Genomic DNA, 27141 nt, shown 5'->3' on the forward strand with positions numbered 1-27141 from the left:
AAATATTTAAAATTCCATTGCAAATATTACCTTAAAATACTAGAAGGCCATTGGCCTGTACATTGTTTTCAATTACTGTCTTACAGAACTTCTCTGTGGTGATGTTAGTAAATGTGTGGTAGACAAATGAAATTTGTGCGACAATTTGTAAATTTATGAAAACTATCTCTGACAAAGAGATGTTGCCACAAACTACATAGCTGAATGTCCATCTCACTAGGTGGTGCAAAGCTCTCAAACCCAAAAATTTGCATTTCATCATTGGGCACTGCATGTGGAGCATTAACCCCTTTAACACACATTACTTCATTGTTCTGGGTACTAATCTTACTGTGTGGGGGGTAAGGTTCACATCCTGATGCACATGAGTCCCTTTTCAGGCCCCTGCTTTTCAGGTCGCTCTTTGGGCTCCAGGGGAAGAATTACCCTTCCTTACAGTCCAAGATATTTTTTTCGTTTTCATTAGCATTCAGTGTGCTAAGCCCAAGGGCTTCACTTACTTTTAGTGGGATCGATCTCTCAAAGACCAACTTCAATAGGAGAGATACTGTTAGAAAAAGAAGATTCTCCCCTGGCTGATGTTATCGCTCTTAAGTGTTTGACTACAGGGAGATTGGCAGGAGGGTGATCACTGGGCAGGGATTTACTCCACTATACCAGCTTGGATATAACCTTGAGGGAAGCAGCCCCTACCCCACAAGAAATGTCTAACACTTCCCCACCACATGAAGCCCACACAGTCTTGCTGCCCCCCTGATCAGGCAGATTGGGGGATTTACTACCCAATCCTCTACCTGAGAGCTTTCCAAACTGTGTGTCCCGACACAGTACTGTGTCGTCTGCAAAGGGTGGGTGTGTCGCGGGATGACACCAGTATTAAGGGCACTTAGCACATAACTGCTGCTAATTAAGAGGCATTCCTTTGAAAGAGTGTCTCGGAGTCCGCCACAGCAGCACGGACTCTGAGACACTCTGCACTATGGGGGCCGGGTGATTCACAACAAAGCAGTACATGGTCTTTAAAAGACCTGCGAAGTACTGGGGTGCGGCAGTTTGTGTGCCCAGGAAGCTGTCTCTGCCCAGGCTGAAACACACGCGGGGTGAGGAGACAGAGGGTGACAGACAGAGGGAGATAGAGGGAGGAAGACAGAGGGAGGGAGACAGAGAGAGAGGGAGACAGAGAGAGGGAGGTAGACAGACAGAGGAAGACAGACGGAGACAGACAGAGGGAGACAGACAGAGGGAGACAGAGGGAGGGAAATAGAGGGAGAGAGGCAGTGGGAGACAGTCAGGGGGAGACAGAGGGAAGGAGAGGGAGGGAGACAGAGGAAGGGAGACAGAGAGAGAAGGACACAGAGAAGGAGACAGAGAGGGAGACAGAGGGAGCCAGACAGAGGGACGGAAACAGAGGGAGACATAGAGCGGGAGACAGACAGAGGGAGGAGGGCGACAGAGAGAGGGAGACAGTTAGAGAGAGAGAGAGAGGGAGACAGACAGAGTGAGTGAGAACCCCCCGAACCCCTTAGGTGGTTCGGGCTCGCTCGCTACACTGCCTTACTGTGTCACAAAATGATGCATTTCCAAAAAGTGTGTCACCTACATGAAAAGTGTGGAAAGCTGTGCTCTACCTGCTTAGAGCGACAGAGAGCTCCTGCTCACTGGGGAGCTGTGTTCTGAAAGGCGTATAAAAACTACGCCGAAGGAAATCCCAATTTCCTTTAATTTTCTATGTGGGTAGTTGAATGTTTTGAAAACAAAACCTGCTGCACACTTATATGAAAGTTCAAGCAAAACAGATGTCTCAATGGACATAAAGTTCAAATTTCATGGGCGAAGGAGTGGACCACCAGTGTTTCGGTTCCACTTTTATTGTTCATAGAAAGCCAGCCGACACGTGTTTCGTCGCAAGAAAACACACTGTTTCCGCGACTCCTCAGGGCTGTAGGTAATGAATTTGTAACCACAGGTCGCGGTGCCGGTGATAATTCCGACCCGGCTCCGCTCGAGACCGGGTTTCAATATCAGTCAGAATATGACTTGCAAATTTCAGAAGTACTCTTCTCCAGCGGGTATATGGAGATTCTTTAGTAAGTAGTGTTGCTAAATATTGCGATCCACAGGGTAAGAAACTCAAGAGTGTATCTTTGTCCGCATATTTGAAGCACGGAAAGTGTAGAAACTTCTACGGCAATAGGTCCCCGTAGTGCGGGGAGTGATTCAGCGGCGATATCGCTCGGGTTCGCGTTTCGGTTCCGGGTGCGGTCAGTTGAATGTTTTGAGCCTGAGTTTGGCTGGCACCTTGGGAACTTTACAAACCCTCAGCACTTATGAAAACTAGAGGCACAGGAAAATTCATGAAGGTGCTGCTTTCATTCATTTTAACATGTTTTCTTCCCCAGAATGTGCAGCAAACATTAACACTACCTAAATACCAAATTTGCTCTATCATTTCATGGAGGATGATAGCAGCATTTGGGCCCAGCTTCAGCATGCTTTCAGAAATTCCTATTATCTACTGATCCATTGTAGGGCCGACATATCTCGTGCGACTTAAACTATGTGACTCTTTTGAAGTTGGGAACACACATTGCACGATAGGTTGCTAGCAAACTACAGCACTCCTTCCAGTAGCAATTCATTTACCCACCACTGAATTTTTCACACTACAAGCCCTTTGACAAAAACCATGATGCTACTTTTTGCTGTATTCATTTTAATGTGATACCTAGGTGCATAGTTGCGTAGGTAGTCCCCTTTCGGGTCTAGTTTGATTAGATGAAGATATGAAAGTGTGCGGTTCTTTGCATACAAGAGAACTTTCAAATCACTAACTTTCAAATCACTAACTTTTGGGGGGAAGGACCAGCATTGTTGACCTCCTTTAGAAAAATCTGACATGTGAAGTTGAAAGCAAGAGTAAGACCAGTATAGACATCCCTGTTCAATATCATTGGCCACTTTAAGCATGTAATCATTATTGCTTGCTAGCTGTATTTGGAGCTAGGTGGAGGGATGGAGAAGCTTGACTAAAGATAATAATTATTTGGGCACCTTTGGATGGTTTTACCCTGATGCCTCAGCTGTACAAATGGTAGAGTGCACTGGGGGAAAAAAAAAAAAATTATATATATATATATATACATATCAATCAACAACATTTGTAGAGCGCACTACATAGCCGTGAGGGTCTTAAGGCGCTGGGAGGGTGGGGAGCCGCTACTGATCGAACAGCCAGGTTTTGAGTAGCCTCTTGAAGGTCACCAGGTCTTGGGTCTGTCGTAGGTTCAGGTCTTCCAAGTCTTGGCGGCGAGGTGGGAGAAAGACCTCCCACGTGTGCTTTTCCTTTGGAAGCCCCATGGTGGCGAGTGCGAGGTCGGAGGAGCGGAGCTGGTGGTTGTGGGTGTAGAAGGAAAGTCGTTTATTGAGGTAGGCTGGGTCAGTCTTGTGGAGTGCCTTGTGTGCGTGGATGAGGAGCTTGAAGGATATCCTCTTGTTGACGGGTAGCCAGTGCAGGTTTCTCAGGTGGGGCGTGATGTGGCTGTGGCGTGGTAGGTCGAGGATCAGTCATGCCGAGGCGTTTTGGATGCGTTGCAGTCGTTTGAGGAGCTTGGTCAGGGCTAATGCATAGAGAGCGTTTCCGTAGTCAAGTCTGCTACTGACGAGGGCCTGGGGGACTGTTCTTCTTGTTTCTGTCAGGATCCACCTGTAGATTTTGCGGAGCATGCGGAGGGTGTTGAAACAAGAGGAGGAGATGGCGTTGACTTGCTTGGTCATAGAGAGCGTTGAGTCGAGGATGATTCCTAGGTTGCGTGCGTGGTCGGTGGGTGTCGGTGCTGCTCCCAGTGCCGTCCGCCACCAGGAGTCGTCCCAGGCTGAGGGGTTGGAACCGAGGATGAGGACTTCCGTTTTGTCCTTGTTCAGCTTCCGTCGGCTGGTCTTCATCCAGTCGACGACGGGCTTCAGTGTCGTTGGCATAGGAGATTATGTTGAGGTTGTGCTGTCGGGTGACGTGTGCCAGCGGGGCCAGGTAAATGTTGAATAGTGTCGGGCTGAGGGAGGAGCCCTGGGGTATGCCGCAGATGATCTTGGAGGCTTTGGATCGGAATGGGGGAGGCGGACGCCCTGAGTTCTGCCAGAGAAGAAGGTGGTGGTCCATTCTAGGGCTCTGTCACAGATCCCTACGCCTCAGTGTGCGATGGCAGACAGTGTCGAAGGCGGCGGAGAGGTCCAGAAGGATGAGGGCTGCGGTCTCACCGTTGTCCAGCAGTTTTCTGATGTCCTCGGTGGTAGCGATGAGGGCAGTCTCGGTGCTGTGGTTGCTGCGGAATCCTGACTGGGAAGGGTCCAGGATTCTGCTTTCTTCGAAGTATCGTGTTAGCTGTCTGTTGACGATCTTCTCGATGACCTTGGCCGGGAACGGGAGCAGAGAGATGGGCCGGAAGTTCTTGAGGTATTTAGGGTCAGCCTTTGGTTTTTTGAGTAGGGCGTTGATCTCGGCGTGTTTCCAGCTTTCTGGGAAGGTCGCGGTCTCGAGGGAGAGATTGATGACTTTGCGCAGGTGGGGTGCGATGGAGCTGCTGGCTGTGTTGAAGATGTGGTGCGGAAATGGGTCTGATGGGGAGCCGGAGTGGATTGTGCTCATGGTCTTGATGGTGTCATCGATGCTCACTCTGGTCCAGGCTAGCAGGGGGTCGTGGTCGATGGTGTGCGGAGAGATTGTTGTGTTGCTGTCTGTTGGGGCTGCCTGGGTGTTGAAGCTGTCATGGATGTCTGCTATCTTGCGGTGGAAGAAAGTGGCGAGGGAGTCGCACAGGACTTGTGATGGCGGAATGTCATTGGTGTTGGAGCTGGGGTTGTGATGTGTGATAGGGTTCTTGTATAGCGCACTACCACTCCAAGGAGTATCTTGGCGCTGAAAACTTCCTGTATCTAGCAGATGACCAACTAGACCGTTCGAGAGGCTGAGAAAGGATCACATTAAGGTTTTGCATACGGTGTCTGGCAGTGAGTAGATCCATGTTTTAAGTAGTTTCCTGAAGCTTAGTTCTGTATTGGGTGCACAGAGAGATTGGGGTAGTTTGTTCCATGCTTTAGTGCCAATCACAGATAGAGATTTTCCTCCCTTCGTCGTCAGCCTGAACTTGGGGACAGTGAGCAGATTTGATGATGATGATCTCAGTTCACGTACCGGATGGTATTGTTTAAAGTATTTTTGTAGATAGGTTGGGCCTTGGTGATGGAAAACTCTGAAAGAGATTATCAGGACTTTGAACAGAATACATTTTTGCATTGGGAGCCAGTGTAGTGCATCTAGCGCAGCAGAGGCTGAAGATGTTCTTGCCCAGCCCAAGACTGGTCTAGCCGCGGCATGCTGCACCATCTGAAGTCTATGCAGGGCAGATCTATTCAGGCCTGCATACAGACTGTTGCAGTAGTCCAACCTAGATGTTATCAGTGCCACTGCAACAGTCCGTCTAACACTCAGAGGGAGCAGCTTAAAGAATTTTCTCAGGCCTCCTATGATATTGAAACAGTTTCCAGCTACTTCTCTGGTTTGTTGGTTAAAAGACAAAGTGTTGTCAAATTTAACCCCCAGGTTTCTTACTGCATTGACAGTATTGGGTGGAGCCTCTGCCTCCTTAGGCCACCAGGACTGAGGGGAAAAACAGTTATTGGGGCCAAAAGGTATTATTTCTGTTTTAGCAGAATTGCATTTAAGATGATTGCTGGTCATCCATGCAAATACTGCAGAGAGGCATTCTTTCAGAATGATTTCAGCATTCGAAGTATTTTTGTCCATTGTTAGAACCAACTGGGTATCGTCGGCGTATGCAATCGAGTCAATGCCAAACGAGGAGATAAGTTTGATCAGGGGAACAATATAAAGATTGAACAATGTGGGGCTCAAGCTTGAGCCCTGCGTAACCCCTGTAGTCAGCTTTTTCTCCTCGGAGCGGAATTGACCCAGCATGGTGACCTGACGCCTGTGTGCTAGAAAACTTCTGAACCATTCGAGAACGGTTCCTGCTATGCCCGCGTTTGCTAGGCGATGTAAAAGGATAGCATGGGATACCGTGTCGAATGCTGCCGAGAGATCTAAAAGTATCAGGACGGCCTTCTTGCCCTGTTCCAAAGCAGTTCGGATGGTTTCGGTGGTAGAAAGAAGGGCTGATTTGGTAGGGTGGTGTGCCCTAAAACCCGCTTGGCATGGATGGAGGGTTTCATTCTCCTCCAGAAAGGTCATCAATTGTTTGTTTACCCAAGATTCGGTCAATTTACATAGAATTGGGAGAAGCGAGATGGGGCGTAGGTTGGTAAGAGTAGTTGGATCTTTGCTAGCTTTCTTTTGTAGGGGTCTAACTGCTGCCACTTTCCAATTTGAGGGGATCTCGCCAGAGGCGAGAGAGGCATTGATAATGGAATTTATTCCAGGGTTTACTTCTTCTACTATTGCTTTCAGCAACATAGGTGGACACGTTTCAAAAGGAGATCCAGATTTCATTGTCGATATCGCCATATGCGTATCTTCCAGACTAATGTGGTCAAAGGTTACCCAACCGGGCTTTTGAGAGCTTGAATTGACCTTGACCTCAACTTTTTCTTGCTGAAAGGGTGGAAAATCTTTCGTGATGGTCTCTATTTTCTGAGAGAAGTAGTCAGCTATCTTATCACATAGATTCTGTGAGGGTGGGATATCTTGTATTAATGCCTTAGGGTTTCTGAAAATATTCACAATGTTGAATATTTCTTTTTGTTTATTGCCTGTCGCTTCAATCTGTGCCGTATAGTACTCGGCTTTAGCATTTCTAATAGCGGCATGGTATTGTTTCCGCCCTGTCTTATATATTCTTTTATCCTCTTGTTCATAGTGGCGTCGCCACTTTCGCTCTAAGGTTTTCACATTGGTCAGCATTTCTTTGAGAGGGCTTGTAAACCATGGTGCCGAGTGCTTTCCTTTATTGGGTTTAGAGCCTGCTCTTGTGTTTGTAATCTTATTGCCTATATCATTCGTCCAGTCCTCAAATTTCTGGTTATCAATGTGTATATTTCCTGTGAAGGTAGGTTTATTATCTTTTGCCCAGTTGTGAAGGTCGGGATGTTCAATGATTTTGCCCCAACAGGGTACAGGTTTATCCTTGGTGTTAATATACTTATTCTTTCTCTTAGTTTCCTTAATACTGAAATTAAATTCAATAAACTTATGGTCCGTTCATATTTGTTGTACGGGGGATCTCGCATTCATCCCCTCAATATTGGTGCCAATACAATCAAGTATGTGACCTGCTGAGTGAGTAGGTTCCGAAATGTGCATCGACAGTCCCAAAACCTGCATGATTTCTTTGAAATCCGCAGCTTGTTTATCGTTGGGATCGTCCATGTGAAAGTTTAGATCTCCTAATACAGTAAAATTTGCGAACCTGAGAGTTTGGCTACTGAGTGATTCCCCTATAGTTTCTAAAAAATTCTTGGCGTATCCTGGAGGCCTGTAAAGTAATACACCAGCAAAGGAAAAAAAGTCTCCTATTTTAATGCAAAAACGTAGGCTTTCCGCACCTATAATGTCAGTCAACTCTGTCGTTGTGCATTTGAGCGTATCCCTGTGTATGATTGCCAGGCCACCGCCACGGTGGACTGGCCTATCCTGCCTCTGAATTAGATAGCCGGCCGGTAAAGCATGGGCTATATCACGATACGACCATTCACGTAGCCATGTTTCTGTGATAAATAAACAGTCCAGGGTATTTTCTGTGATTAGGTCATGGACGTGGAGAGCATTTTTACACATGGAACGTGCATTGATTAGTCCCCCTTTTATAGCTATGGTTTTAACATTCCATTTGGGTTTGCAGTACGGTGAGAGTGTTAATTTACACTTCTGACAGCTTGTTGGGCTATGCCAGGAGTCCACACTGATGATGTTCTGACAGTGTTTGGAATGAGTGTTTAGGGATAGCAGCTCTTCTCTTGACCAGATAATTGATGAGATATAGTGTTTAGCCCTAAGCTCGTCCTTAGCGCGGACGGGCGCAGACGGGCAGGACTTTGGCTCGACTTTGGCGCGACTATGGCGCGTCCGCTGTTCGCGTCCGCTGCGCGGAGGTGTAGCCATCTACTTTTATGCTAATTTCTCGAGTGCTAGAGCGCTGCTCCTGGGTCTACCCCTAAGATGGCCGCCGATTTTCAGCTCGATACTACCACCTCACCACTCAGTACCTAACTCGTCTGAGTGCGTGGCATCCAAGGAGCATAAATCAGGTATGGGCACAGTTAAAATTGTTGTAATGCGACGCAAAACAAGATTTAGTAACGGAAATAAAACAACAGGATTTAAAACAGTGCTGGCGCAGACAGTCTCCCGGCTTTCCGCCTCAGGAGTATAGAAAGTCACACGGAACAGCGCGTTTCCTGCTTTTATGCTAATTTCTCGAGCGCTAGAGCGCTAGTCCTGGGTCTACCCCTAAGATGGCCGCCGATTTTCAGCTCGATACTACCACCTCACCACTCAGTACCTAACTCGTCTGAGTGCGTGGAATCCAAGGAGCATAAATCAGGTATGGGCACAGTTAAAATTGTTGTAATGGGACGCAAAACAAGATTTAGTTACGGAAATAAAACAACAGGATTTAAAACAGTGCTGGCGCAGACAGTCTCCCGGCTTTCCGCCTCAGGAGCATAGAAAGTCACACGGAACAGCGCGTTTCCTGCTTTTATGCTAATTTCTCGAGCGCTGGTCCTGGGTCTACCCCTAAGATGGCCGCCGATTTTCAGCTCGATACTACCACCTCACCACTCAGTACCTAACTCGTCTGAGTGCGTGGCATCCAAGGAGCATAAATCAGGTATGGGCACAGTTAAAATTGTAGTAATGCGACGCAAAACAAGATTTGGTAACGGAAATAAAACAACAGGATTTAAAACAGTGCTGGCGCAGACAGTCTCCCAGCTTTCCGCCTCAGGAGCATAGAAAGTTTCTTCACGATGTTAAAGAGCTCCTTGGCTATTGTGTGCGTTGTTGTCGAGGCAGTCCTTGAAGGAGGTCCTCTTGGCTGTCCTGATGAGGTGGTGGTGGTTGCGGGTGGCGTACTTGTGGGGTGCGTGGCTGTCCGGTGCCTGTTCGCTGTGCCATTTCTTCTCTATCTTTCGGCAGGTTTGCTTGGAGGCTAGGAGTTCTGGGGTGAACCAGTGTTGGCATCTCTGTGGGATGGTTTCTTCAGTGGGGCGAGGGTGTTGACCCAGTCTTCGATCCAGCGTCTGAGGTTGCGGGCAGCATTGTCGGTGTTGGAGGGTTTAGTGGGTGGGCTGAGAGCGCGGTTTGCGTGAAGTTGGTCTTCTGTGATTTTTCTCCAGCAATGGCAGGGGATCTGTTGGGTGCGATGGTGTATGGTGGATTTCTGGATGGAGAAGTGGATGCAGCAGTGGTCGGTCCAGAGGAGTTCGGTGGTGGGGCTGAAGGCGACGTGGGGGCTTGCGGAGAAGATGGTGTCAAGCGTGTGGCCTGCAGAGTGGGTGGGCGTTGTGACGAGCTGTCTCAGTCCGAGGTTGGTGAGGTTATCGATCAGGGTTGTCGAGTTGCTGTCGTTGTTGTTTTCCAAGTGAAAGTTCACGTCTCCGAGGAGGATGTAGTCAGTGGAGGTCAGGGCGTGCATGCTGAGGAAGTCGGCTATGGATCGCTGAACTGGGGGCAGGGTCCGGGGGGTCTGTAGATGAGGGTGCCTCTGAGGGTGGAGTTGGGGTCTGTGTGGATCTGGAAATGCAGGTGTTCCGCGGAGCTGAGAGTGTCATTGGTGCTGGTCGACTACACACTGCTTCTTATTGGCTGATTATTTAGTTATGATCATTTTATTGATCGGGAATCATTTGGCCCAGAACCCAGACTACTCCCAAGGTGGCACACCGTTTGCCACCGCCTAGTCACATTCTGAAGCAGGCACTTAGTAAACAATTTTTGGAGAGGTCAACCTCTCGTTTGTGAGCACAACAATCTACAAGATGTGGTTACTAATTCTTTAAAATATGCAACTGAAAAATATACTCAGTCATGTATTCATTTCTTTATCTCAAGCATGCTTTGTATACAGAATGCAATCATCTTTTATATATTTTGTTACTGCAATAGGCTGTGTGTAACGCTTTTGTCATGACTTGAGGTCAAGCCTGACCTGGTGATAGCTGCTTTATTGGTTTCTAATGTTCACACTTCAGGAGAACCTGACCCTAAAATGGCTGTTTGTCTTGCTCCTTCCAGGCCCCAGCTCATCCCTGCCAACCATGTTCCCATGTTCCCATGGACTCTCTGCTGCCAGACTATTGCACAGGAGTGTTGCCCCACTTCTTTGAATCAGTGCACAGTAAAAATAAAATGATAATAACGGCCGGCCGTTATTAGGATTTTTTTTCCTAGAGCAGTTGCACTGCAAAGCAGCCCCATTGATAGGATGGGCTGGCCTCCCCTGACGTCGAGGCCGGAGGAGTAGTGGTGGCAGCACCTAAAGTGCGCATAAATGTTCGGCCACCTCGGGACGGCCAAACCGTCATGTGCACTGTGCATGTTCTCCACAGGCTGCATTATACAGCCTTATTGGAGAACATGCCAAGCCTTGAATCCCCTGTCTGAACGCCGAACCATGGCGCTCAGACCAAGCACAACGCTGCCTAAGGCAGCGTTGTGATTGGTCATGGGGCTTCTGGGAGGCTGGATGCTTCTTGCGGGAGAAGACGAGTCGGCTGCGACAGCAGCGACCTCCAGGTAAGTTTTCTTCTTTTTTCCCCCCTCACCTACCCTGCCACCATTCCATACCAGCCACTTGCTACTGCATATTATCTGTGAGTGCCAATATTGCTGTTGATGGTGCCACAATGGGCTGCTTCATTGGGCTCCCACCACCCTCCTTATCACTGTGTATCTTCTAGTGGCTGGCCGCAGCCTGCACCTTTGCATGTCCAGCAACCTATTTAATGTGGTCCCATTATGCTCTCATCAGGCAAATAAATGAGAGCACCTTGTCCACTTGCTTCTGGTGGCTTCTGTGGTACTTCATATTTGACTTGCACCTGGCGGTTCTCCTGCTGCCAGATGCTCCTGTTTTCTCCTGGTCTCCTCCCTCACTTGACTTCTCCACCATTAACACCATCTTTATCTTCACCACTGGCATTACAAATGAACACCATTACCACCTCCATTACCATACCAACAGCATTACCATCACCACCATTGTCACCACCACCATTACCATACCAACAGCATTACCACCACCACCATTATCAGAACCATTACCAGTACTATTGAAATTGTTTCTTTAAAAAAAGAATGTATTTCAATCCATAACAGAATAATTACATCATACATTCATTGAAGATAGCAAAGCACATAACGATAATAAAAGGAGCAATTCATCCTCAAGATAAAAACAGAATAAATACATAAAGTGATATGCTTGCATAAACATTGTAAATATTATTCCAGGGGATAAAAACGAAATCTTTCATGTGTTCAATCATTGGGCCCCAAATCTGTATCCCAAACTTCCGACTGCGTGGCCCTTTAAGGAAGTAGAGGCTATACTCTAGATTACAAATCTGGCTCTCCACATCTCAAAAGTGGGAACTTCCTTCTATAACCACGTGGACAAAATACAGAGCCGAGCCACTGCAGTGGCTAAAAAACTCAAATAATGGAACTTATGAGCTAACTGCCCCTGGATCAGGTCTTCCCCAATTCCTAACAACATTATAGATGCTGTGTTCTTTATCCCGGCCCCTGTTATCTCCAAGAGGAATCTCTCAATGTGTCCAACATATTGATTCAAATGACCACATGTATAAAAGAAATGTACGATATCTGCTAGATCTGCTCCACAGCGGAAACACTTCCCATCATTGGCTCCGCCCCATTTGAGCATCTTTGCAGAGGTATGGTCGAGGTTAAATAGGGTCTTAAAGTGCTGTGCCTTTAATTGAGCAGAGATCAAAATCTTCTCGGCTATAGCAATCGATTGTTCCACGGAGAGACCTTGACCCCCACACGATTATCCCACTTGAGGTTTTGAGTGTGTAGACCATCCCTCCTTATATCCAACAGACAATTATATAATACCCCAATCTTAGCCCTACGTCTGATAGAACTGAACCCGCTTGTTGATGCTATCACCCTCTGCCTTTTACATAAAAATTGCGGATTTGTAAAAACTTTTAAAAATCTGTTTTAGCTAGATGTATTTATCGGCTAATATTGCAAAAGAAGGACAAAGACTGCCCTCATTATAGAAATCACCTATATGTGTGATCCCGTTACATCTCCGTCTATCTACAGTCTATCCCAAAAAACAGCAGGTAATAAAGTTGATGCAGATGTGGGTGTGTAGTATGAGACCCCTTCAATCTGGAAACATTTTCGCACAGCCTTCCAGACCTTAATAGCAGTAGCTAAGACCTTAAAACTGGTCTTTTTATGATAACTAAATTCCAACATTTTAAATAGACAGTTCTTAGCTTCAACACCCATCAACATCTGATATATGGATGGGGTCTCTGCAATATTACCAACCTCCTTTCCCGTATACAATATTCGCATATTTTTCAGTATACAGGCATAATAGTATAATGTAAAGTTGGGAACTGCCCAACCACCTTTCTCCTGTGGAAGAGCCATAAAACGCATTGCTCTGTGCGGCTTCACTCGGGCCCATAAAAATCTAGCACAAATTGATTGCAACTGTTGTAACTGGCCCCGGGTAAGTTCTAGTGGAACTGATCTAAAGAAATATAGAACTTCAGGCAAGATGTTCATTTTAAGAACGTTACACCTTCCCACCAGCGACAGATGCAAACATTCCCATCTCAAACTGTTGTTTGACACTGGGGAGGACAGAGCCCTAGTTAACCTCAACCACCTCCCTTAAACAAGTCCTGATCCTAATACCCAAATATGTTGCCTCCTTGGTCACTCTGGGATCATCATTGCGGTTTGGTTTATACAAATAATCTTGGTTTTAGAAACACAAAGTTTATAGCCTGATACAGAACCAAACCTGTGCGCAAGTTGCTCAATCTCAGGCATTACTATAGCAGGGTCAGATGTTACGACCGCTATGTCATCAGCATAAGCCAAGAATTGAAACTGCTCTTGTCTAGATATAACAGGTTTAACCCTAGGACTCCTCTCCAACATGTTTAAGAAAGGTTTAATTTATAACCCAAACTACAGTGGGAGCAGGGACATCCCTGTCTTGTGCCTCTAAAGATGCGTCCAGTTTCAGACTCTAGGCCCATTATTCAAATTCTAGCGGTGGGGGACTGATACAGAACCTGAATAGTCTTGATAAAATCGGGGCCAAACCCTAGCCGTTTTAAACCCATCCAAAGAAAATCCCAGACAACCTGGTCAAATGCCTTTTCAGCATCTAATAAAACCAGGCCAAACGTGTTACCTTGAGCATTTGCAGGGTCTAGGAGGGTCACAACCCCATTGATATGGGTAACTGTGCCCCTAGTGGGTATAAACCAGTTTTGACGTATTGACACTAATGAGGAAATTACTTCGACCAACCGGGACACCAGAATTTTTGCATACATTTTCTCGTGACAGTTCAACAGGGATATCTGTTGATAGGATCCTGGCAGATCTGATGGTGTATCATTTTTTGGGGGGGGGAATCTTTCTATTAACATTGCTCACAGACTCGCAAAATACATAGCAGTGATCAAATAGCTAGAAATATTTTGCATTACATTGTACATTCAAGGGCAAATCATACCGTATCAGAGTACCACCCCCCCATCACTCCTCTCCCGCTCCCCCCCTGTGCCTCGGTACTTCCGCCAGGGGCCCCAGATCTTCCTCCATTTCTTCACACACCCCCTGGCCTTGTAGACTGTCTCATCCGCCCTCTGACACCAGTCTAAATCCTGTCCCCACTGGTCCCATTGTGGGGCCTCCTGTGCCCCCCCCCCAGCCCCTTGCTACGGTTCTTTTTGCCACCCCGGCGGCTAAGGCCAGCCAAATCTCGTTATATCTTGACCAGTCCGTCGGGCCTTTGATCGTTAATAAAAACCATCTTGGTTCCACCGGGACTGACGATCCCACGACTATCTCCATAGTGCGAGCCACCTTGGTCCAGAAAGGAACCACATGCGGACAATCCCAAAGAATATGGTAGAAAGTTCCCTCTTCCTGGCAACCCCTCGCACACAGAGGAGACTGGCTCCTGCCCCAAGAGAACAGGTGAATGCGCGGGTAGTACACACCGGTGTACAATTTTAAATTGGACCAGCCAGAACCGGAGCCGCACCGCTATTTCACGTGGTCTCTGCAGGGCTCATATTATTTATCACTTTACTGTAGATAGTTGCCGTGGGCTTCTCTAAGATGGGGTCAAGCAGGAGCCTGTCCTCCATCGGCAAATACTCCGGAATTGAAGTCTCTAATGGGATATGGGCGCGTAGAGCGTGTGAAAGACGCAAGTAGTGGTAGTGTTGTGAGTCATGCATTTGGTATTCCTTTTTTAGGTAATCAAAGGATCTAGGGCCCACCCCTTCCAGACATCCCCAAGGTATTCGATTCCAATCAACTTCCAGCCCTTGAAGCCAGTGAGCCTCTTCATCTTCGTCAACTGGTCCCCAAACCAGAGTGGGGTCCTGACAGTTATAGTACCTGTACATCCCAGAAATGTGTTAGCCTCTCTCCAGCACTGCAGCACCACCCCTGTGAGCGAAGGCAAATCCCTCCGATGCTTTCATGAGTATAGAAGGGGTTCGCAATTACCTTCTGGCATGACGTACCTATCCACCCTATAGGCTGGCTCCGAGGCCACAACGTAGACCCAATCATTAATGACCTGGAGCTGAGACGCCCAGTAGTACAAACGAACGTCCGGTTGGGCCAGCCCTCAGTCATACACTCCCCTCGTGAGTTTACTCAGCGCAATTCTTGGGTTATCCCCGTCCCTTAGCAGCGTCCGCAGGGCTTGGAATATGCGCTTGAACACCCCGTCTGGCACTGGATATGGCGAATTCTATAGAATATAAAGGAGGCGCGGCAACGCCAGCATTTTGAAGAGCGCGACGCGCCCCATCAGTGTGAGAGGCAAGGACTGCCAGTGACCAACATCCGACGCTAACCGTGCCAGGTGTGGCTCCAGCTTTTTGGTGAAGAACTCCGCCCTGTCTCTAGTGATGTGCACCCCGGGGTATTTTAAATCCCTCGGTGACGACAAATGCTGGGCATCACGATGGGACCCTCGGGGGGGACCCCGAGAGAGGGTATATCAAGGATTTGGTCCATTTAATCCTATAGCCGGAATAACTTCCAAATAACTTGAAGAGGTGGAGCGCCTGTGCCATAGAATGGTAGGGACTGTCCATATAAAGGACTATATCATCAGTGTATAAAGATATACGCTCCTCCCACTCATCCGTGAGCGCCTAGCCCCAGAATGACTGGTCTCTTCTAATCCAGTCGGCCAAGGGCTCCAGTGCCAGGGCGAATAGGAGAGGGGATAGAGGGCACCCCTGCCTTGTACCACGCTGCAGGAAGAACACACAAGACGTGACTCCGTTCACTCTCACCCTTGCCACCGGCTTCTCATACAACAGACGCACCCAGCTACAAAACACCGGCCCGAAGCCCAGGCGTTGCATGACCTTGAATAAATACGGCCATTCAATGCTGTTGAAGGCCATTGAGGCGTCCAGCGCCATCAATGCCGTTTGGGTGTCGCCCACGTCCTCAGTCATGTACAACCCCCCATAGAGGCGCCGCAAGTTGTGCCGTATTCTCCTGTTGGGCATGAATCCTGACGGGTCAACATGTATCAAATCGGGCAGGACTGCAAGCAGACGCGTCGCCAAGGCTTTGGCCAAGACCTTGGCCTCCACGTTGATGAGTGAGATGGGTCGGTATGATGAACATTGGTCCGCCAGTTTCCCAGCCTTGTGGATGACCACAATCGTGGCCTCCCGCTGGTCCGGCAGGAGTATCCCCGCTTACCTCGTCTCAAGGAACATGCGTCTCATGGGATCTGTCACGACATTGGCCTGCCCTTTGTATATTTCTACTGGTAGCCCGTTAGCTCCCTGCGCCTTCCCGGCTTGAAGCGCATTAAGGGCTTCACCCAATTCCAGGACCGTGAGGTCCGCCTCTAGGCTGTCAGTCTGCTCCTGTGGGAAGCACGAAGTACTGAAGGAACTCCTCACAGTCAGATTCAGATCTGGTGCATACCGGCGTGTACACCGCCTCATAGTAGGACACGAAGGCCTCCGCTATATCGACGCCCGCCGAAACCAAGGTTCCCGCCTCGTTCCTCACTTCCGCGACCCAGGAACACTCCCGATCCCTACGTTCTAACCAGGCTAGCAGTTTCATACTTTTATCCCCGGCGTTGTAAATCCGGTGTTGCATGGCTAGGGAGTAGGCCCGCGCCTCACGCTCCACCAACTAACGGAGTTCCCGCTGTTTGAGGGCAAGCTTGTGACTGTGCGCCGCCGATGGGGCCCTCCCCAACTCCCGCTCCAACGCCTCCACCTCCCTCTCCAACTGTGCCACATGGAGTGCCTCCTCCTTCTTCTGCGCACCAATCAGCACCTGGACTTGACCCCTCAAAACGGCCTTGCAAGCTTCCCATATGATGACCTCATCTTGTCTACTATGTAGTCGTCTTTGAGGTGCCATGGGCCTATCTGCGGGAAGGTTGCCCTAGTGATCCGATATTCCCCGGGCCATAATGCAGGAGTCTACAAAGTCACCTAATTGGGCCACCCTGGCTAAGATATGGTCTATTCTGGAGAAGGACCCATGTCGAGCAGTGTAAAAAGTGTACTGCCTTTGTGTTGGGTGATGTGCTCACCATATGTCGCAGAGGCCCAGCGCTGCGGTAAAACTTCGCAGTCCCGCCTCCCTCCTATAGCCCTGCCTCTCCCCTGAGCGGTCCAGGTCTGTGTCCATAACCGCGTTAGTGTCTCCTCCCAATATCAAAGCGCTGTACGGACTAGAATCCCCACCCCCCTGGAGCCAGATGTGAACCCCGAGTGGGCCAGCTGCTTATAGCCGAACCTGTCCAGCGTCCTGCAAGTATTGCCTCACAAGTGAGTCTCCTGCAGGAGAATTACATCCGGGCAGTGGCGCTTCACATACTGCAGGACCAACGTGCGCTTTACTTCTTTATTGCCCAACCCATTTACATTCCACAACCAAATCCTTAACGGTGACTGATCACCCATTGAAGTACAGAATCCTAGAGTGTGCCGGATCCCCTTCATACCACTGCTTGTTGCCAAATGTAAAGCCATATACCTGCAAGATTAAAACACCTTGAGCCAAACATGGACGGGCCCTCCATACCCTCCGGCACTCCCACTATGCAGATAATATTACGCCGCGCCCGGCCTTCCTGATCCTCCAGGTGGGCGGCCATGTCAGCTTGGTTCTTCGTGAGCGCGGCTACCTGCTCCTCAAGCCTCTTTGTTTTAGACTGTAAACTGCCGACCTCACACTCCACCTCCACAACCTTGTCCGACTTTTTGCCCAAGTCCAAGCGTATCAGATAGACCTTCTCAGTCACCGAATCGAGCTTGGGCTCCATGATGCCCCTCATCTCTGTAATGGCACCACGCATCTACATGATTGCCACCATGAAGTCCTTTAACGAAGGGTCCATCCCATCATGCGTCCCCTCGCTTCCCTGGCTCCCACCTGGAGGGTCATCCTCCCCCCCCCATGCTGACTGTTTACCTGTCTATCTGGTTGACCTGCCCAGAGGTCTAATGCGGCCCATGGTCCTGGAGTCTTCCCCGGTCAGGGCTGTCACCTGCTGTTCCCCCCCTTCTGGCAGACCTCCGGACATTCACCAGGGTGTGGCCACAGCGTATTTTGCGGCGCCTGCTAGATGTTGCGCCCCTCCCTCGTTCAGCGCCACCAGTCCACTCACGGTCCGTCGTGGCACTCAACTGGGCCACACACCCGGCAGCTCCCTTTCCGTCCCACGCCTAGGCCTGGGTGCTGGTTCCGGACCAGTTCAGGCTCAACAATGTCAGAGGGGAGCTTGTTTATGCAGCAGTGGGGCCCCCCCTCGTCCCGGGGGTCAGCCGCCAAGTGTCCACAGGATTACTGGCCAGTGGCCGCTCAAAGATGTCCCAATCTCCCTTGACTTCTCACTCCGGGCCCAGTGGGTGCACCCGGCATCTCCGTGCAACTGCCACTGTCGCCCTGCTGCCCACAGGGGATCTGGCAATGACAGCCCCTTTACACCATCCGGGCCAAGCTTCTTTAGGTCCCCAGCTGTCAGCTCAGCACCGAGCCGGCCCCTCCAGGTCGGCTTTTGCCGCGAGCGGCACCACCTCCGTCACCAGTTTGGGGCCAGGCCTGTCCGTGCCTCCACAGCTTCCACCTGGGCCGTTCCGCCGCCCCTTGCGCTCCTCCAACTCGCCTGTCCCCAGGCCCGTGAGGCCCCGCACTGACCTGTTTCCACCTGGGGACCGCTGACCGCTCCCCCAGCAGCGCCGACCGCTACCGCTGAGTCCCGCTCCTGGGATCAGCCTGCCAGCACTCCTCCATGCCCACGTGGATCCCCGCCTTATGGAGCGCGACGGGCTACACAGCCGACCTGTACTTTTTCAGGCTCACTACCACCTGGGCCGGGGGCTCATCTCAAGGCCGGGCCGAGTGCCCAACAGCCGCAGTCTGTCCGATGGCACCAGCACACGTCCGCCACCGCCCGTCAATTGCCCCGCCTGGACACCCTCAGGCGGCGAGCTTCACGGATCGTTCCCGGTGGCGGCGGGCACCATTTTATCGCAGTCTCTCTCACAGGCCAGGCCCCGGATCCACGGCACGGGAGAACCCGTCTGTCATCCGGTGCAGCCCTGAAGCCCTGCAAGTCTCTCTGTGGTGTCCACGAGCGGGAGGTCCCGCTCTGATGGCATCGGAATCCTTAAGCACGGGGCTTGGATGCGGCAGGCGCCATTTCCTTCCCGCCTGACTCACTGCCCGGGCCCCGGATCAATTGCCTCCAAAGTCCACAAATTATGGCGTGACAGGACCGCAAAGCCGTCTATCGTCTCCCCTCCGCTACCACATGCTGTGAGTGTCTTTCAAAGCTCGGATGATGCCGGATGGTGGGTGTATTTTGTGATTCTGCTAGAGCAGCTCCTCTAGTGTGCGGCCATCTTCGTTGGCTGCCGGCCACGCCCCCGTGTTTCCTTTTTTTTAAGACAATGACTCAACCCAGGATACCGGTGCAGCACCAAATTGAGCCTCTTGAAAGGCAGCCAACATATTTTCATTTAATTCCTGAAAAAAAGTCTTATATACCTCCAGTAGTAATTTATTGGGCCCGGCCGCCTTACCACTAGCTAACATATTTATGGCCTCTCCGAGCTCCTCCATATTGATAGGCATGTCCAGGATAGCTACCTCAACCTGACTCAGCCCCTCACTACCTAAATTCTGCAACAAGATTTTACTTGCCTACCCCCCAGTGTTATTTTCTGTATATGATCCATCAAAAAAGGTATGAAACACACTTAAGATCTTCCGAGGTGTATCTAATGAATTACCCTGTGTATCCTTAATAACCTCAATTCTTTGCGCTACTTCTTTGGAGCGAAGTCTTTGCGCAAGACATCGCCCGTAGCCTCACCATACTCAAAGCAGTTTTCATTATTGAACCTAGATTTAAGGGCAATGTCCCTTGCTCCACTCTAGGTTAACATTAACCTTGCTTTGGGCAACTTCAGTTTGTATTGCAATGGTGTCAACACCTAATATTATTCCCTGCATAAGATTCTCTTCCGCTGTTTTTAGTTTTGTATATAACTCTTGGATCACTAATTTCAATTGCTTCTGTTTGTGTAATCCAAAACTCAGGACCTCCCCCCTCTAAGCCAGGCTTTTAAGACATCCCACACATAGGTCGAGTTACGGTTAATTTCCAAAAATTGCTCAATCCATTTATTCATGTGATCAACAAACACTACATCTGCCAGTTGTTTCCTGTCTAACGAAAAAGATCCCGGAACCGGATATGTGTTAATTGCAAAAATATCCATCACCAAAGCACCATGATTTGCCGTGATCCTGGGGAAGATTTGAATTTTAGCCCATGCAAGTAGTGCTGAAGATATAAATAAATAATCTAACCTCGTGTGTATGGGAATAAAACGTATATCCCTGAACTGGGTCCTGCTACGCCGCCCATGCATCAATCAATCCGTGATCAGCCAGAAGGTGCTGTAACGCCTTAAACACCTGGGGTTTACTACCCTTATAATTCTTTATGCCTGACTGCCGATCCCGGCAGCCCAAGTGTATATCAAAATCCCCATATAAAATAAGAGGGGCGGTTCATGATGCCAATTCCACATTAAGCCTCTCCAGTACTGACACTTCATCAAAATTAGACCCACATACTGTGCATAAAGAAAACTTAACAGCCCCCATGATGCATTCCATAATGATCCACAACCTTGGTTGTCAACCAATGTTCGGCCTGATCCCTGGATTCCACATTTACATAGCACCGCTACCCCCGGTTTATTGTGTACTGTCGTGTACATGTCAATACTGAATAACCTAACTTGGCTAAAATCTTCAGTTTGCCCCATGGAATGTGAGTTTCCTGTAGGCAAACCAAATCAGAATACATCACACGTAACTCAGCAGCCATTGCGTTGTCTATTGAAATTGTTTCTAATGTGCATTTTTGGGTGACAAATATTCTATGCGTACTAATGTGTTTTTTAGGTTTCGCCCTGGCCGTAGCAACTGCGTAGCAGTTGCTCCGCCCAGGGCGAAATCTAATGTTATCTCAGTAGTGGGGACTTGAAACCGCCCCTTCTTCCATTGGCTAGCTCCATAAATGGAGGCTAGCCATTGGAAGAGATTGGCTGTCAATCACGCTTTCCCCGTGAAAACGCGATTCGGGGGCGTTTCTCGGTCTTTTTATAAGTCCCGCCCCTTTGTCCTGGGCCGCGCTGTGATTGGCTGCCGGCCCGGGACAGCCCGTGACGTCATTCCCCGGGCCGCGCTGTGATTGGCTGGCCGGCCCGGGACCTGACTTGTTATACTGCTTGAATTCGACCCCAAGATATCAGAGCGCTTTACATGAGCGCCAGTTGCATTATGGAGGGACACATTCATGTGTTTTTTAGGCACGGGTAGAATAAGTGGTTTGCCCAGAATCACACTGATGTTGAGCCTCTAGCCAGACTCGAACCTGGATCCGCAGCTTCAAAGTCGGCCGATCTGGCCGTTAAGCCACACCCTCTTGAGGCATAGCAGGGCCACTCCTAGTAGTTGAGCACCGAATATTCAGCCCTTGTATTTTTGCACGCCAGTGACCTTTTTACTCTAGCTGCATGGGTTCGAATCCCACCTCAGCCACTTATTATCTTTTTTTGTTGTTGCAGTTTTTATACTGCTTGAACTCGACCCCAAGATATCGGAGCGCTTTACATGAGCGCCAGTTGCATTATGGAGGGACACATTCATGTGTTTTTTAGGCACGGGTAGAATAAGTGGTTTGCCCAGAATCACACTGATGTTGAGCCTCTAGCCAGACTCGAACCTGGATCCGCAGCTTCAAAGTCGGCCGATCTGGCCGTTAAGCCACACCCTCTTGAGGCATAGCTGGGCCACTCCTAGTAGTTGAGCACCGTATATTCAGCCCTTGTATTTTTGCACGCCAGTGACCTTTTTACTCAAGCTGCATGGGTTCGAATCCCACCTCTGCCACTTATTATCTTTTTTTTTGTTGCAGTTTTTATACTGCTTGAACTCGACCCCAAGATGTCGGAGCGCTTTACATGAGCGCCAGTTGCATTATGGAAAGACACATTCATGTGTTTTTTAGGCACGGGTAGATTAAGTGGTTTGCCTAGAATCACACTGAAGTTGAGCCTCTAGCCAGACTCGAACCTGGATCCGCAGCTTCAAAGTCGGCCAATCTGGCCGTTAAGCCACACCCTCTTGAGGCATAGCCGGGCCACTCCTAGTAGTTGAGCACCGTATATTCAGCCCTTGTATTTTTGCACGGCAGTGACCTGTATGAGCCTTTTACTCTAGCTGCATGGGTTCGAATCCCACCTCAGCCACTTATTATCTTTTTTTGTTGTTGCAGTTTTTATACTGCTTGAACTCGACCACAAGATATCGGAGCGCTTTACATGAGCGCCAGTTGCATTATGGAGGGACACATTCATGTGTTTTTTAGGCACGGGTAGAATAAGTGGTTTGCCCAGAATCACACTGATGTTGAGCCTCTAGCCAGACTCGAACCTGGATCCGCAGCTTCAAAGTCGGCCGATCTGGCCGTTAAGCCACACCCTCTTGAGGCATAGCTGGGCCACTCCTAGTAGTTGAGCACCGTATATTCAGCCCTTGTATTTTTGCACGCCAGTGACCTTTTTACTCAAGCTGCATGGGTTCGAATCCCACCTCTGCCACTTATTATCTTTTTTTTTGTTGCAGTTTTTATACTGCTTGAACTCGACCCCAAGATGTCGGAGCGCTTTACATGAGCGCCAGTTGCATTATGGAAAGACACATTCATGTGTTTTTTAGGCACGGGTAGATTAAGTGGTTTGCCTAGAATCACACTGATGTTGAGCCTCTAGCCAGACTCGAACCTGGATCCGCAGCTTCAAAGTCGGCCAATCTGGCCGTTAAGCCACACCCTCTTGAGGCATAGCCGGGCCACTCCTAGTAGTTGAGCACCGTATATTCAGCCCTTGTATTTTTGCACGGCAGTGACCTGTATGAGCCTTTTACTCTAGCTGCATGGGTTCGAATCCCACCTCAGCCACTTATTATCTTTTTTTGTTGTTGCAGTTTTTATTCTGCTTGAACTCGACCCCAAGATATCGGAGCGCTTTACATGAGCGCCGGATGCATTATGGAGGGACACATTCATGTGTTTTTTAGGCACGGGTAGAATAAGTGGTTTGCCCAGAATCACACTGATGTTGAGCCTCTAACCAGACTCGAACCTGGATCCGCAGCTTCAAAGTCCACTACATTCATTCATACCCCCACAACAGACATACATCCATCCCACTCTATCCATCCATCCCACCACTCCATCCATACATCCCCCACTGCATCCAATCATCACACTCCATCCATCACAATCCATCCCACTAAATCCCTATTTACATCCACCACTCCATCCATCCATAGCCTCCCTCCATTCCATCCATACAAAACATCCACTCCATTCTGCCAGACATCCCCTAATCCATCCATATATCCATCACCACACTACATTCATTCATAACACCACACCATACATCCATCCATCCATCCCACTACATCCAACAATACATCCCAAAGCATACATCCTTTAGCCACTCCATCCATACATTACATTCCAAACATGTAACACTACATCCAGACATCCATACTATCCATCCATCCCATAAACTCCCTCCATCCATCCATCCATCCATCCATACACTACTACATACATACAGCCAAACCACAATTACAAGTGCAGGGGATGAACAGTGCTAGTGTGAGTTCAGAGTGATGAGTGTGTCTTTGATAGTGCAGCCCATTAAGGTCATACTTATTTGTACTGGCCATGCTTGTTTCTTAACTTCCTGACATTTTGACGCAGCGTGAACACATTACATTTTGTGGTCCAGCCCACGTAGTTTAACTTGTCTGATTGCAAAAGGCCTACTGTGTGCCTACAACCTGTCCATTGCTTACCATTGGTTGTGTTTATTGTCAATCTCATTTATTTGCTTCTTATTAGATTACTTTTTTTGTCTCGGATTACTCCGTGAGAGTGCATAGTTTTATCAGCTCTTTTCTTCTGTCCCCAGTGTGATCCCCACAAAATTTCCACCCCCCTATGTTCAATGTTTCTCTCTCAGAGCTGTTGGCAATGTAAATAAATGTAAATGTAAATGTAGTTGAGCTTATATAGCGCACAGCTACCCGCAGTGGGTTTCCTGGCGCTTGCTTAGGGAACCCGTCCTGGTATTCCCCTGTGAGATATCAGGGTATCCACAAGGTGAAAGTCAGGCATCCCGCCGCGAGGGGCCGTTGTGGAGATTAAGCAAGCTATTGCCCAGAGTCGCAGAGTGTGAACCCGAGAGTTGAGAATTATCGAGTCCGTGGAATTTTTAGCCCAAGACCCGCCGAGGCGGGGAATTGAACCCTGGTCCAGTACCGATCTCAGCTTCCGGGTCTGCTGCCTCTAACCCCTGAGCCACACTTCTCCACAAATAACAATGCCATTTATTTATAAGTAAAAAAAAAAAAAAAGAAATGTCTTGAGCAATGCCAATAGCTCTAACTTTTCCAAAGGCGAAACCATTGCATTGTAAATGCTTGTTTATGAATATATTCATAACCGATGAATCTGAAAGAAAAAGTTAGTTATAGATTCCTTACCTTAGACTTACCCCAAGGCGTCAGACTGAATCTGGAAAGTTTTTCATCAGCAGCACGCCTGTGCGTCAGAAGGTGGCGTTGGTCGACTCTGCGTTCTTCGTCAGCGTCGTGGTCACCGGGATGAGGTTGCAGTAGCTACATAGACTCCACCCTCGCGCGCTGACGTCAGTTCTTTCTTTTTCAGTGCCAGTAAGCACAGATCCGGAGAGAGTGGTACCTCGAGTGACTTTTTGACTAACTTTTTCTCTACTTTTGTCGACTTTGTTTTTTGAGTCTATTGACTCCTGGTGCAGAGGGATGCCCACCTTCAAGGCTTGCAGTTCCTGTACCCGACTGATGTTGGTGATGGATCCGCACCGCGTATGCCTCTACTGCCTGGAGCATGACCACGTCCCCAAGTCGTGCTCCGACTGCCGTACCATGGCTCCGAAGTCTTTGCAGAGCGGTCCCAAAGGCTACTCGAGGACCGGCAGTTGGCTCCACGTCACTCGAGGTCCCGGTCACGTAGGAGGTCGAGGGACCAGTTGCGGAGCCAACACGATTCTTCATCCAAGTCTTCGCACTCGGGGTCAGGTAAGTCGGAGCACTCGAAGAAGCATCGTCGCTCTTCAACTTCTCCCCGTCTGTCTGCGGATTCTACAAGGGATGCAGGTTGGTGCCCCTCCCGCGGCTCCACTTGCGGAGCCTGAACGGTGGGCTCCGGGTTTCCCCCCCTTCCCGGGACCGACCCCTGCCCAGTTTGGCCAGTTTTACAAAGTGATGCACTCCATCTTTGGGCAGCCTGACTCCTCCGGCGCGCCTTCGAGCCCTACGGACTCGGCTGGGGGCCCTGGGCTTTCGAAGCCGGCGGCTCCGGCCTCGGTGCTGCAGGGTCCCCTTGGATCGGTGCCAGTTGACCTCGTTACGCCTCCCCGGTGCCAATTCCACCGGCACAACGTCTGCAGCCAACATCGACTAGAGGTAGACAAGGGACCGGACCGGAGTCGACCGACACGGGATCTGGCGCTGATGGGTGCGTTTGTGCCCCTGTTCTACCATGGCTCTTTGAGACCAGATTGGCAGCCAGAGGAGTGTGAGGAGGACTGGGAGAGGTCTGGGGAGGCTTTAACCAACCAGTTAGGTTGTGAACTGGACTGGAGAGAGGAACTGGTGGAAGCCAGTGGTCTGGATACCTCCCAAGATCTTGGCATGTTGTTTCCTTCTACTGTGGCTATGGAGAAGGGAGCGTCATACGCAGTGGTGTGGCGTAGGACTGCCAAGGCTCTCCACCTTGAGCTACCTACAGTGGCAGTCAGGACTAACCTCCTGACAGAGGTGCTTCAACTGGCAGCAAGCTCTTCGGAGCCCCTGCTGCCGTTGTAATGAAGCCCTCACAGCCATCCTTTTGGGCACCTGGTCCAGGCCCAACACAGGAGCTCTTATGGACAGGAAGATTGCCCAACGCCACCGCCTGGCCCCCGGGCAACCCAACTTTTCTCTCCCAACACCCCCCCTCTGAGAGCTTGGTGGTCCAAGCCTCCACCTCCAAAGGCGCTTTCCCTAACGCACCACCCGATAAGAAATCCGAAAAGCTGGACCACCTTGGGAAGAAAATATTTTCTTCCTCCAGCTTGGGACTGCGGTCAGTAAACACCACATGCCTGTTGGGCCGTTACAACCACTCTGTGTGGGATACGGTAGCGCAGGTGCAGTTGCAGATGGGAGAGACGCAGAGAAGTTTACCATCCGCCTTGGGCTGGATATCGCCGACTCACGAGGCATGACAATTTCCACATCAGTAGCCCTTAACATTACGCCTGGTTGAGGTCGACTGGTTTTTCCGCGGTTGTCCAATCCACTCTTTTGGACATGCCCTTTGATGGCTGTCGCATTTTCGGCGACCAGGCAGGCAACCAGCTGGAGCGTTTTAAGGACTCTCGGGCTACGGCCAGGTCCTTTGGCCTCTCCACCACCCGCCCTGCGCAGTCTGCCTTTCGCCCCTTTTGTGGCTACGGAAGGTGTGCCCCACCACGTCCCGGCCAGAGCCACAAGCCAGTGAAAGCTGTTCAGCCTCAGCACGGCCAGGAACGTGGGAACCAGCGCCGTGGTTCTGGGGGCCAGTGGGCAGGCTAGTCCACCACAGCCCCCTCTGCAGCAGCCTCCAAACCCTCCTAGGTCAGAAACTACCCCTCCTTCCATGCCACCTTAGTTCCATTGCATGTCCGACCTTTCAGGGCCACCAAATGCCAGTGGGCGACAGGATTCGCCATCACCTCCCCCACTGGCACACCATCACATTGGACAGGTGGGATAGTCTGAAGGGGCTACTCCTTCCCCTTCGAGACTACCCCTCACTCCATGCCACCTCAGTTTCATCACATGTCGGAGGATCATCTGGCCCTTCTCCAACAGGAAGTTTTGGCACTCTTGACCAAGGGAGCCATCAAGCGTGTTCCTGTCCCAAAAGTAGGTCGTGGTTGCTAGTCCAACTACTTTCTGGTGCCCAAGAAGGACAAAGGCCTGCGTCCTATTTTGGATCTCAGGAACGTGAAGTTCAAAATGTTGACGCTCGCTCAGGTCTTGTCTTACCTCAATCCTGGAGACTGGATGGTAGCATTGGACTTGCAGGATGCTTACTTTCACATCCCCGTCCTGCCGGCCCACCGGCGTTACCTGCGGTTCACGGTAGGCCACAAGCACTTTCAGTTTACCGTGCTCCCAGTCGGCCTTACCAGCGCCCCACGGGTGTTCACGAAAGTGATGGTGGTGGG

General features: G+C 49.7%; 1 protein-coding gene across 1 annotated transcript in view; it reads left to right on the forward strand.

Annotated features, from left to right (window-relative positions):
- IDUA (alpha-L-iduronidase) overlaps positions 1-27141 on the forward strand; it is a 1961268-nt gene that overhangs the window by 1391041 nt on the left and 543086 nt on the right. The window lies entirely within an intron of this gene.

The sequence above is a fragment of the Lissotriton helveticus genome, chromosome 2_1 (assembly GCF_964261635.1).
Source record: "Lissotriton helveticus chromosome 2_1, aLisHel1.1, whole genome shotgun sequence".
NCBI classification, from domain to species: Eukaryota; Metazoa; Chordata; class Amphibia; order Caudata; family Salamandridae; genus Lissotriton; species Lissotriton helveticus.